Below are 10,500 nucleotides of genomic sequence, written 5' to 3' on the forward strand. Positions count from 1 at the left end.
ATTTGGATGGTAGGGTCAGAATTTTCTGTAAACAACATGAAAGCATGGATCAATCCTAACTTAAATCAACATTTCAGGCTAGTAGTAGTGGTGTACATGTGTGGCAGATATTTTCTAGGTTCTTTAGTACCAACTGAGCATAATTGAAAAGCCACAGCCCACCTGAGTATCACTGCTGACCATGTTCCTCCCTTTATGACGGATACTTCAAGCAGGATAACACGCCATGTCATAAATCTTAAATCACATAGCAGCAACCCAATGCATTAAGGCATCAGAATAAGGAAGAAAAGGTGATTTGAGTGACTTTAAGTGTAGTTGTTGGTGGCAGATGGGCTGTTCTGAGTATTTCGGAAACTGATGATGTTCATGGACAACTGCAGATTTTAAAGCACAACCAGCTAGAGTTTACAGGGAATGGCCAGCAAAGGAGAAAATATTAAGCAAGCAGCAGTTCTGTTGCCAAAAATGCCTTGTTGATGCCAGAGATGATAGAAAGGCAACAGTAAGTCAGTTGAGGTCTGCAGAAGACGATGAGCTACAGCAGCAGTAGACCACACTGGGTGCCACTCCTGTCAGCCAAGAACAGGAAACTGAGGCTAAAATTTGCCCAATTTACCAAAACAGATTGGAAAAAGGTTGTCTGGTCTGATGTGTTGTGATTTCTGCTTTGACATTCGTATGGCAGTCTAACGTTGGTATAAACAACATGAAAGCTTGGATTCATCCTGTCTTATATCAATGTTTCAGGCTACTGGTGGTGGTGTGGAGGACATTTTCTTGGTTCTTTAGTACCAACTGAGCATAATTTAAAAGCCACAGCCTACCCGAGTATCGCTGCTGACCATCCATGCTGAAAAAAACAGCTAATACCAGCCTAGGCTGGTTGGCTGGTCTTAGCTGGTTTAAGCTGGAAGTAGCTGGTTTTAGCTGGTGGTTTCCCAGCCTGATCAGCTAAGACCAGCCTGACCAGCCTGGCCAGGCTGGAAAAGTGGCCAAAACCCCTCTAAAACCAGCCTGCCTTCCAGCTATGACCAGCTAAAACCAGGCTGGCTAAAACCGGCCAACCAGCCTAGGCTGGTTTTAGCTGTTTTTTTCACCAGGGATGTCCCTCCCTTTCTTGTGATGGATACTTAAAGCAGGATAACACAGCATGTCACAAAGCTCAATTGGCCAGATGTCACACAGCAGCTACTCAATGCATTTAGGCATGTATACATGGTCAAGAAGAGCGTCCAAATGGGGAAAAAAGGGGATTTAAGTGACTTTGAATGTGGCATGGTTGTTGGTCGCAGATGGGCTGTTCTGAGTATTTCAGAATCTGATAATGGTCACACACAATTGCAGATTTCCAAGCACAGCCATCTCTACAGTTAACAGAGAATGGTCAGAAAAGGAGAAAATAGCAAGTAAGCCGCAGTCCTGTGGCCAAAAATGCCTTGTTGATGCCAGAGATGATAGAAAGGCAACAGTAACTCAATTGAGGTTTAAAGAAGTCACGTCAAACCTTGAAGACGATGAGCTACAGCAGCAAAAGAACACACAAGTGCCACTCCTGTCAGCTAAGAACATGAAACTGAGGCTATAATTTGGCCGACTTACCAAAACTCAACAAAACAAATTGGAAAAGGGTTGCCTGATGTGATGAGTCATGGTTTCTTCTGCAACATTTGGACGGTAAGGTCAGAATTTTCTGTAAACAACATGAAAGCATGGATCAATCCTGTATTATATCAACATGTCAGGCTTCTGGTGGGGGTGTAAAGTTGTGGAGGATATTTTCTTGGCTACTAGTACCAACTGAGCATTGTTTAAATGCCACAGCCTACCTGAGTATGATTGCTGACCATGCCAATCCCTTTATGTCCACAGATGCCCATCTTCTGATGGAAACTTCAAGCAGGAACATGCCATGTCACAAAACTCAAATTATCTCAAACTGGTTTCTTGAACTATAGTTTGACCAACTAGCAGTTAGCCAAAAGATAATTAGTCCTACTTTTCTGGTTCAAATTGTGCCAGTCTACCCTTTTGTGTCTGACTTCAAAAAGTTATGATCAGTCTTAAAGAAAGCAAATTAGATGACTAACTTTTTAAGACTAGTCTAAGCTGTCTGCAAACCCGGCCCTTTGATCTCAATCCAAACCATTGGGACGTGCTGGAACAGGAGATTCACTTCATGGATGTGCAGCTGACAAATCTGCAGCAACTGAGTGATGCTATTTTGTCAATATGGACCAAAATCTCTGAGGAATGTTTCCTTGCTGAATTTATTCCACAATGAATTAAGGCAGGCCTGAGGACAAAAAGAGCTCTAGCTGGTAGTAGTAAGGTTTACCTAATATATGCAGTTGTAAAAGTAAGTGAAGTTTACCCTGTTGTCATTTTCTAGATGATCCATGACTTTTTTGATGAGATTCATTAGCTATTCACAAGTCCCTTGTTTGTCCTGAACAGTAAAACTGCCTGCTGTTCTTCAGACAAACCTTGCAAATCCCACAAATTCTTTGGTTTTCTAGCATTTTTGTGTATTTGAACCCTTTTCCGACAAGGACTGTATAATTTTAAGATCCAACTTTTCACACTGAGGACAAATGAGGGACTCATATGCAACTATTACAGAAGGTTCAAACACACACTGATGAAAAAAAAAAAAAAAACATGCATTAAGAGCCAGGGGGTGAAAACGTCCTGAATTTGAATATTAGGGTAAATTTAACTTATTTTGTTGCCTCTGAAGGGCAGTACTAAATGAAAAAAGTATGATATTTAAGCAAAATAAGAAAGATGTACATGTCTCCATTCTGTTCAAAAGTTTTCACACCCCCCCTATCTCTTAGTGCATGGTTTTTCCTTCTGGAGCATCAGTGAGTGTTTGAACCTTCTGTAATAGTTGCATATGAGTCCCTCAGTTGTCCTCAGTGTGAAAAGATGGATCTCAAAATCATGCAGTCGTTGTTGGAAAGGGTTCAAATACACAAAAATGCTACAAAACCAAAGAATTTGTGAGACCTGAAGGATTTTTCTAAAGAATAGTGAGTAGTTTAACTGTTCAGGACAAACAAGGGGCTCATGAACAACTATCACTAAACAAAACACAGCTGTGGATCATTCAGGTAAAAACACAGTATTAAGAAACGATGGGATGTAAACTTTTGAACAGGGTCATTTTTATAAATTCAACTATTATTCTCTCTTGTGGACTATATGTAAACATCTTTAATGTGAAATATCGTATTCAGATCAGTACTAAATAAAAAAATACCATTATTTTGGTAAAACAATTAACATTTTGCAGATCCTAAAAGGGGTGTGTAAACTTTTGACCTCAACTGTATGGTTTCTACTTTCAACTTCAGACTCAGAGAACGTTATGTTGTAGTATGTTGCAAAGGATGGTTACTGAAAGGTCACAGGTTTGAATTCCAAATGAAGCGATACTTGAGCTGTCGGCATTGTGTCCTTATAAGAAAGGCTCTTAACCTCAGGTTGCACCAGAGGGACTGTAATTAGTGAAGCGCAAGTTGTTTAAAAAAAAATAAGAAGCTCCTGTTAAATGCCTGAATTGTGCTTGCTTGTAGTGAATGCAGGAGTGGCTCACGGTTGGCCTTTCTCAGAATTGGCATATTTACTGCGAAATCCTTTCAAGGCATATTCAGATCTTTGGAAAAACCTTGAGCAGCTATTTAGTCATGCAAGCCACTTTCTTCTTGTGGAAATGTGGAAAGACTTGAATTTTTTAGAACTGTTTGTCAGGCTTGCATTTCAATAATATGTTGAGTTAAATCGGCAGTAAAATACAGTGTTATGTGAAATCTCTCTGAAACTTCTCCCATTTCTAGTAAACCAAAATGTGTTTTCAGAACATTTTGCTAATGTTCCCATTAAGTTATTTCAGAATTTTCTCAGAATGTTCAAAATATTGTGTTTAGTGGCAATGCAAACATAAAAAAAACCTTAACTGATTAAGAAAACAACAACTTTTAAATCAGAATGGACAATTGCAGTGTTTATTATAAATGATTTATCCATAAACATGATTTGTATTAATATATATCTATTTTTTATTCATATTTATTTAATTTATTTAAATTCATTCTATTTTATAATTTAGCAAACATTGTGAGAATGTAACTTTTGAATTTTTAACAGTTAATGATCATTTGATGAAACCCCTGGGATAAAAATAAATAAATGATCGAAATGCAATGACTTTAAGAGGTGCAGGCTCTTCCACTTCTACTCAAGTGATTGCATTTTTGTTCACTAAAATGAATTTTAGAGATGTTATGTTTTTTTTTTTGTTTTTTGTTTTTTCAATAAACAGAATTTGATTTTGTGAATGTGTAGTGTTGGTTACCTCACATTATACTGTTGAAAAGTTTGGTGTCAGTAAAATTTTTTAATGTTTTTGGAAGAATTCTCACCAAGGCTGCATTGATTCGATCGAAAAATAGATGTTTAAAGTAAAATGTGTGTCATGTGTCTGTGCTGCTTCAGTCTTTATGCAGTCTGATTCATCAGAGGCGTTACAACTGTCAGGAACAACATGATAAGAATGATGCATCACTGATGAAGAATTTATAAATATGGGTGATATGACAATCATTCTGAAACAAGTAGCACAATTCTCCAATCGCTCAGTAGCTTTCAAGAATATTCCTGGGTCATAGTTCATCCTAGAATCAAAAGTATAAAAACTAATAAGAAATTAAAGAAATGAAAGCCCATTGCAATGCTAAGTTTGATGGTGAAGTTCAGTTGTAAGTATAGTGCAATTCATCATAGTAGTTTTTGAATGAAATTCAGGAGAGTCTATTTGCTGCCACGTTTTATCTTCAGTGTATCTACAGTTTATGTAATAATGACATAACCACTGCACTTTGGTATCCATCGGGTGTCAGGAGAGGAACACGCTTCGGGTGTCATGACCTGCCTTCAAATGCTGTAGCCAAACTTGTTCCTTGGTATATAATGACACAGTATTAAATCTTTTCATATGATGAATGACAGTGTGGAACAATTTAGTGGACTACTGTTTCTTTTTCTTCTTTCTCTTTGTCCTTTATTCCCTTCTGCCATTGAACAAGATACAGGTCATAAAAAAAGAGTCTACATAACTAGAAATTATGAGTTGGTAAGATTCTTTAAAGTTTTTAAATTAATTGTCTTTTGCTCACCAAAGCTGCATTTATTTGATCAAAAATACAGTTCAAAATTCAAATATTACAATTTAATATAACTGTTTTCTAAGTGAATCTATTGTAAAATAGTTTCTATGACCAAGCTGAATTTTCAACATGATTACTCCAGTCTTCAGTGTCACGTGAGCCTTCAGAAATCATTCTAATATGCTGATTTGCTGCTTCAAGAAACATTTCTGATTTCATGATTATTTGATGAATAGAAAGTTCAAAAGAACAGCATTTATTTAAAATATAAATCTGTTATAACATGATAAATATCTTATAGAGGTCCTATTATACTTTTTTTGCAAAGTCTTTATTTTGTTTTGGGGGTGCACTAGAACATGCTCTCATGCTTGGTGGTTCAAAAAACGCATTATTTGTTACATAATTTACATTACATACATATTACAATAGCTTTCTCCCCAGGCTGGCACTAATGACTCAATTAGTTCTGGGTTTCATGAAGGTCCGCCTTCTGAAAAACTAAATGTGTTGTGATTGGTTAGCACTTAGCAGTGCTACTGTGTTGCGATTGGAGAACAGGTTAGACTGCGTTTAAGTCCTGCCACGCCCCTTCACAAAGCAGCAAGTTCCGTGTACAACTGTTATCGCAAGTTAGATTAAAGTGATTCTTACGTTTTAAATATGGATATTTTTCTTACCACAACACATCAGATCACTAAAGGAGGCTTTTACTGACTCATCCAGAGCCATGTCAGGCACTTTTTATCATGGATCGACTTGTTTTTGACTGATGGAGAGAAACACTTGTCTATGCCATTCTTAAGCTTGGGAGTGCCAGGATTATTTTTAATATAACTCCGATTGCATTTGTCTAGAAGAAGGAGGTCATATACACCAAGGAGGCATGGAGGGTGAGTAAATAATACACTACAGTAGTGTTGGTCGCCACCACTTTAGTCAATGCTTGCGTTTATACCAGCTGCCCTGCGGCTTCCTGAAGCATCCCAGAAGCAGCTGTCCATGCTACATCGCTAAAGTTAGGCAAATCCCACCTCGTCCCTCTCCACCCGCCAATGATTCGAATTTCCGTAGGCAGGATTTATTTGAATGATATGCTAATGGACTGCATTGTAACATCATAGCATCCGGAAAACAAATTCTGTAGTCCAAAGGTGCCATTCGTTGTAGTTCTTGAAAATGGATTTTTTTAAAAACTAAATATCTCCCTTTGGAGTGGACTTTGAGATTTGTAACTTTGCAGATGTTTTTTTATGCCCAAACATACACACTACACACTGGCTAAAATTCAAAAAGTGAAAGAGCATAATAGGACCCCTTTAACTGGAACTTTTGATCATTTCAATGTATAAAAGTATTTAATATTTTTTTTAAAATGTAATTGACACCAATCTTTTAAACTGTAGTGTAGGCTGTACATTTTCTTCATGAAATAATAACAAAAATATTCCACTCTCAAAAGGATTTATTTTCATTTTGACACCGATGTTTGACAGTGGTCTAAGGCAAGACACCATTATACAACATCAACCAAGAACAACGGTTCACAAGTCTACCAAATCGGTACATCCTGCTCAATACAAGTCCAAAAAAGTGTTTGATTATAATCAAGGTGAATATAAAGCAAATGGCAAGTGACATTTGCTTTAATGAACAATAAAGATGCAGAACTGAAAAATCGTACAGGAAAATAATTCTTGATATAATTATAAATCACCTTCTTTTATAATGATTTCTAAACACGCTGACCAGCAGAATCTGACATGCACATAATGTCATGAATAAGAAAATAAATAGAATCTTAAATAAAGTTTCTTCTCTGTGTTGGCACTGATTGTCATCTGTTCTACACTCAAAACCCACATCTCATCTAATAATAATCACTGAGCTCCTTTCATCCAATAACATTCCCTTCGCATGCTTATATGTTCATTTCTCAGAATAAAACAATAATAATAAAGCACTGAATGACAACCAAAAAAAAAATTTACGTATCAAGCACTCGCATTTGCAAAACATTTATTTGGCTTTGAAAGGAAAATGAATTTTCCAAGACTGCATCTTATTTCTATATTAGTTTTTGTATGGCTAATGGAGTATAAAAATATCATGAGTACTAACACACTTGATCCCAGTTTTGGTTGCTTTTTGGCAACCATAAAACTAGGTTTGACATGAATGTAAGTGGTGCTTGCCTGTGCAAAACTCACTGCCTAAAGTCTTGTGGGTTGTGCTATTACCACTGATAGGGAAAATCAATATGTCTCAAAGATAATTGAAGGTACCATTTATGTAAAAAAAAAAAAAAAATGCAAAATTAGTTCTGTACCAAAGTCTAACAATTAAAGGAGTAGTTCACTTTCAGAACAAATATTTACAGATAATGTACTCACCCCCTTGTCATCCAAGATGTTCATGTCTTTCTTTCTTCAGGCTTCAAGAAATGGTGTTTTTTGAGGAAAACATTTTAGAAATTCTCTCCATATAATGGACTTCTATGGTGCCCCCAAGTTTGAACTTCCAAAATGCAGTTTAAATGCAGCTTCAAAGGGCTCTATATGATCCCAGTCGAGGAAGAAGGGTCTTATCTAGTGAAATGGTTATTTTTTTAGAAAATAACCCATTGTTTTGCTAGATAAGACCCTTCTTTCCTCAGCTGTGATCATTTAGAGTCCTTTGAAGCTCCATTTTAAAAGTTCAAACTCGGGGGCACCATAGAAGTCCATTATATGGAGAGAAATCCTGAAATATTTTCCTCAAAAAACATCATTTCTTTACGACTGAAGAAAGAAACACATGGACATCTTGGATGACAAGGGAGTGAGTACATCATCTGTACATTTTTGTTCTTAAAGTGAACTACTCCTTTAAGTTCAACGCTAAATATGAGTGTTTAATAATAGTGATCATTGCCTTAGCAAGCACCACTAATAAACATGACATGAGACACATTTTCTCTGCTGTACATGACCTCATGCTAAAACATACACAGGATCAGACATGAGAAATGTTTGGTGAGGGTCCTACAGAAAATAGAGATAACCTTCCTAAAACACATTAGAAATATCAAGTTGCTTTTAGTTGTCAAAATTTTCTCGCTAGAGATTTTTTAACTGACAGTGTTTCTAGTAAAAAGTATCTTGTTCCAGAATGGCTGATTGTGATTTCCAAAGATATTCCAACAGCGAAAACTACAAAGATTAGTTTAAAAATGCGTAGAATGTAAAAGAACGACCACTTTCATCCGTGATGGATGTCTTCCATCGCTCGTATTTTCTCTGTTTTATCTGGAAGTGACACCTCTACGATATTGAAAGGTGGCAGACCGCACGATACTGTGAATATCCATGACACGTCCATGCAAAAAACACATACACCGACACGCTTATACTCTCACTCAGCTAACCATGTAAACAGTGAGACGGCACGCCACGTGTCCTAAGGCTAAGTAGTCATGGTACAAAATTTCTATGGGTTACGAACTACTAATCCAATAGATTACGATATCGGAGCACTTAGTAGAGCCCTGTAGACGACGTCAAAACAGATACCGTGACCCTGGAGGGGTCGAATTGGAGACAGAAAGACAAGATGAGGAATGAGACGGGAGAGGAAACACAGAGAAAAGGGCGAGAGATGTAGAGGAGACGAGAGATCTTACCATGTAGGATAAATCCTAGAAAGCCCTAGACAACACATATGCTAGGAATCCTACCACAAGTACAGTCATGATACAATACTTGACACAAATCAGACTAAAGATCAGATAGAAACCATGCAATCATTGTTTAAAGTCAACATGAAATCAGTTTGCTTTCTTAATGCACATTTCTGCTTTACAGAGTGATTTGCACCGACAAAGCAAATGAAAATGCTGTCTATGCAACAAACATGAGCACAGTTTAACTTTATGCAAATGCACAGTAACATTATCTTGCAACGTCTGTTATAGTTGGATAATACAAGAATGCCCAGCATCTAACAGCACAGCAGTTTGGCAGCTCCAGCGATTTAAGCACGAACGCACCTTAAGGGGTCGTTCACACAGAATGCGTTTTGCATTCCACTGCATTTCTTTTTCAATGTTTTTATTTTATATATACAGCTCTCAAGTTAAATGCTATTCATGTCGCCAGACCTTGCGTTTTGTTCCATTCCACTGCTTAAAAGTAAAAGTGTGAACCAGCCCTTATAGTGCAAAAGTCACTGGTGAATGCAACAATTAAAAAATGTTTCTATTCCATCAAATTGTAATAAAAAGTTTGCAAAAGGGGCTGTTCACAGAGAATGCATTTCAGCATCCTGTGTTTCTTTTCTACTGTTTTTGCATGTAAACATGCACTAGATGGATGTTTTTGACCATTGTGCTCACATCTTTTGTAGCATCTAAAAAAGCTATAAATTTATTTCAATTCATTTAAAATGCACTGTCTCACTTTTTTTAATGCAAAAACATGTTCTGTGCGAACTGACCCTTAAAGTGGTGAACTTCACATTAAATAAATACTTGTCTTGTTATTCAACTCAAGGCCAGTTTTACTAACAGCTTACGCCGCTTTAAATCATCTTCTGGCATTAAAATAATAGGGTACAACAGGGCTAAAGGTGCCTTTGATATTATTTTTCTCTAAACCACAGGCAGAAAAAATTGTCGTAGTATTTTCCAAAACATTTGCTTTTCAAGAAGCACATGCAAATTTTGTTATGCAATTATATGTTTTGGGTGCAGAAAAAAGCTATTTTTTTTCTTAAGGTGTCTTTATTTTTGCACCTGACCATTTACAGACGCAAAATTTATGCGAGGAGAATATAAAAATGAATCATGCAATGTATTTTACTAACGTTTGCCCTCGTCAAATTACTGCCATTTTCACCATTATTTAACGCCCCCCAAAAAACATGTCTTAAAGCAGGTGGTCATTTGCGCTGCTCTTGGTAAATTGAAATGATCTGGCTGCGTCTGTTCAACATGCACATTGTCAGTAAATCACATGCAGAATTTTCCCCTCTCATCGGCGCTTTTATGGAATTGCACTCTAACACTAGTAAAAGTGGCCCTAAGTGTTATAAAAAGCTAGTTTGAATACAGCTTTAAGGGGTCGTTCACAAAAAATAATGTTTTTTAATTTTTTCTCTGTAAAGATTTTTGACCATCTTTTGCTGTCTCACTCATGACAGTTTTCTAAAAACGCATCTCCAGAACTTATTCTTCAATATACTGCCCTGTGTCAAACATTTTAGGCACAAAAATGCGTTCTGTGTGAACAGGCCCTTATAATGTAGGATTCACTGGTAAACGTTATATTTAACTTTTATTCAAGTGTGATAA

Source organism: Garra rufa, chromosome 5, assembly GCF_049309525.1.
Source record: "Garra rufa chromosome 5, GarRuf1.0, whole genome shotgun sequence".
In the NCBI taxonomy this organism is placed as follows: Eukaryota; Metazoa; Chordata; class Actinopteri; order Cypriniformes; family Cyprinidae; genus Garra; species Garra rufa.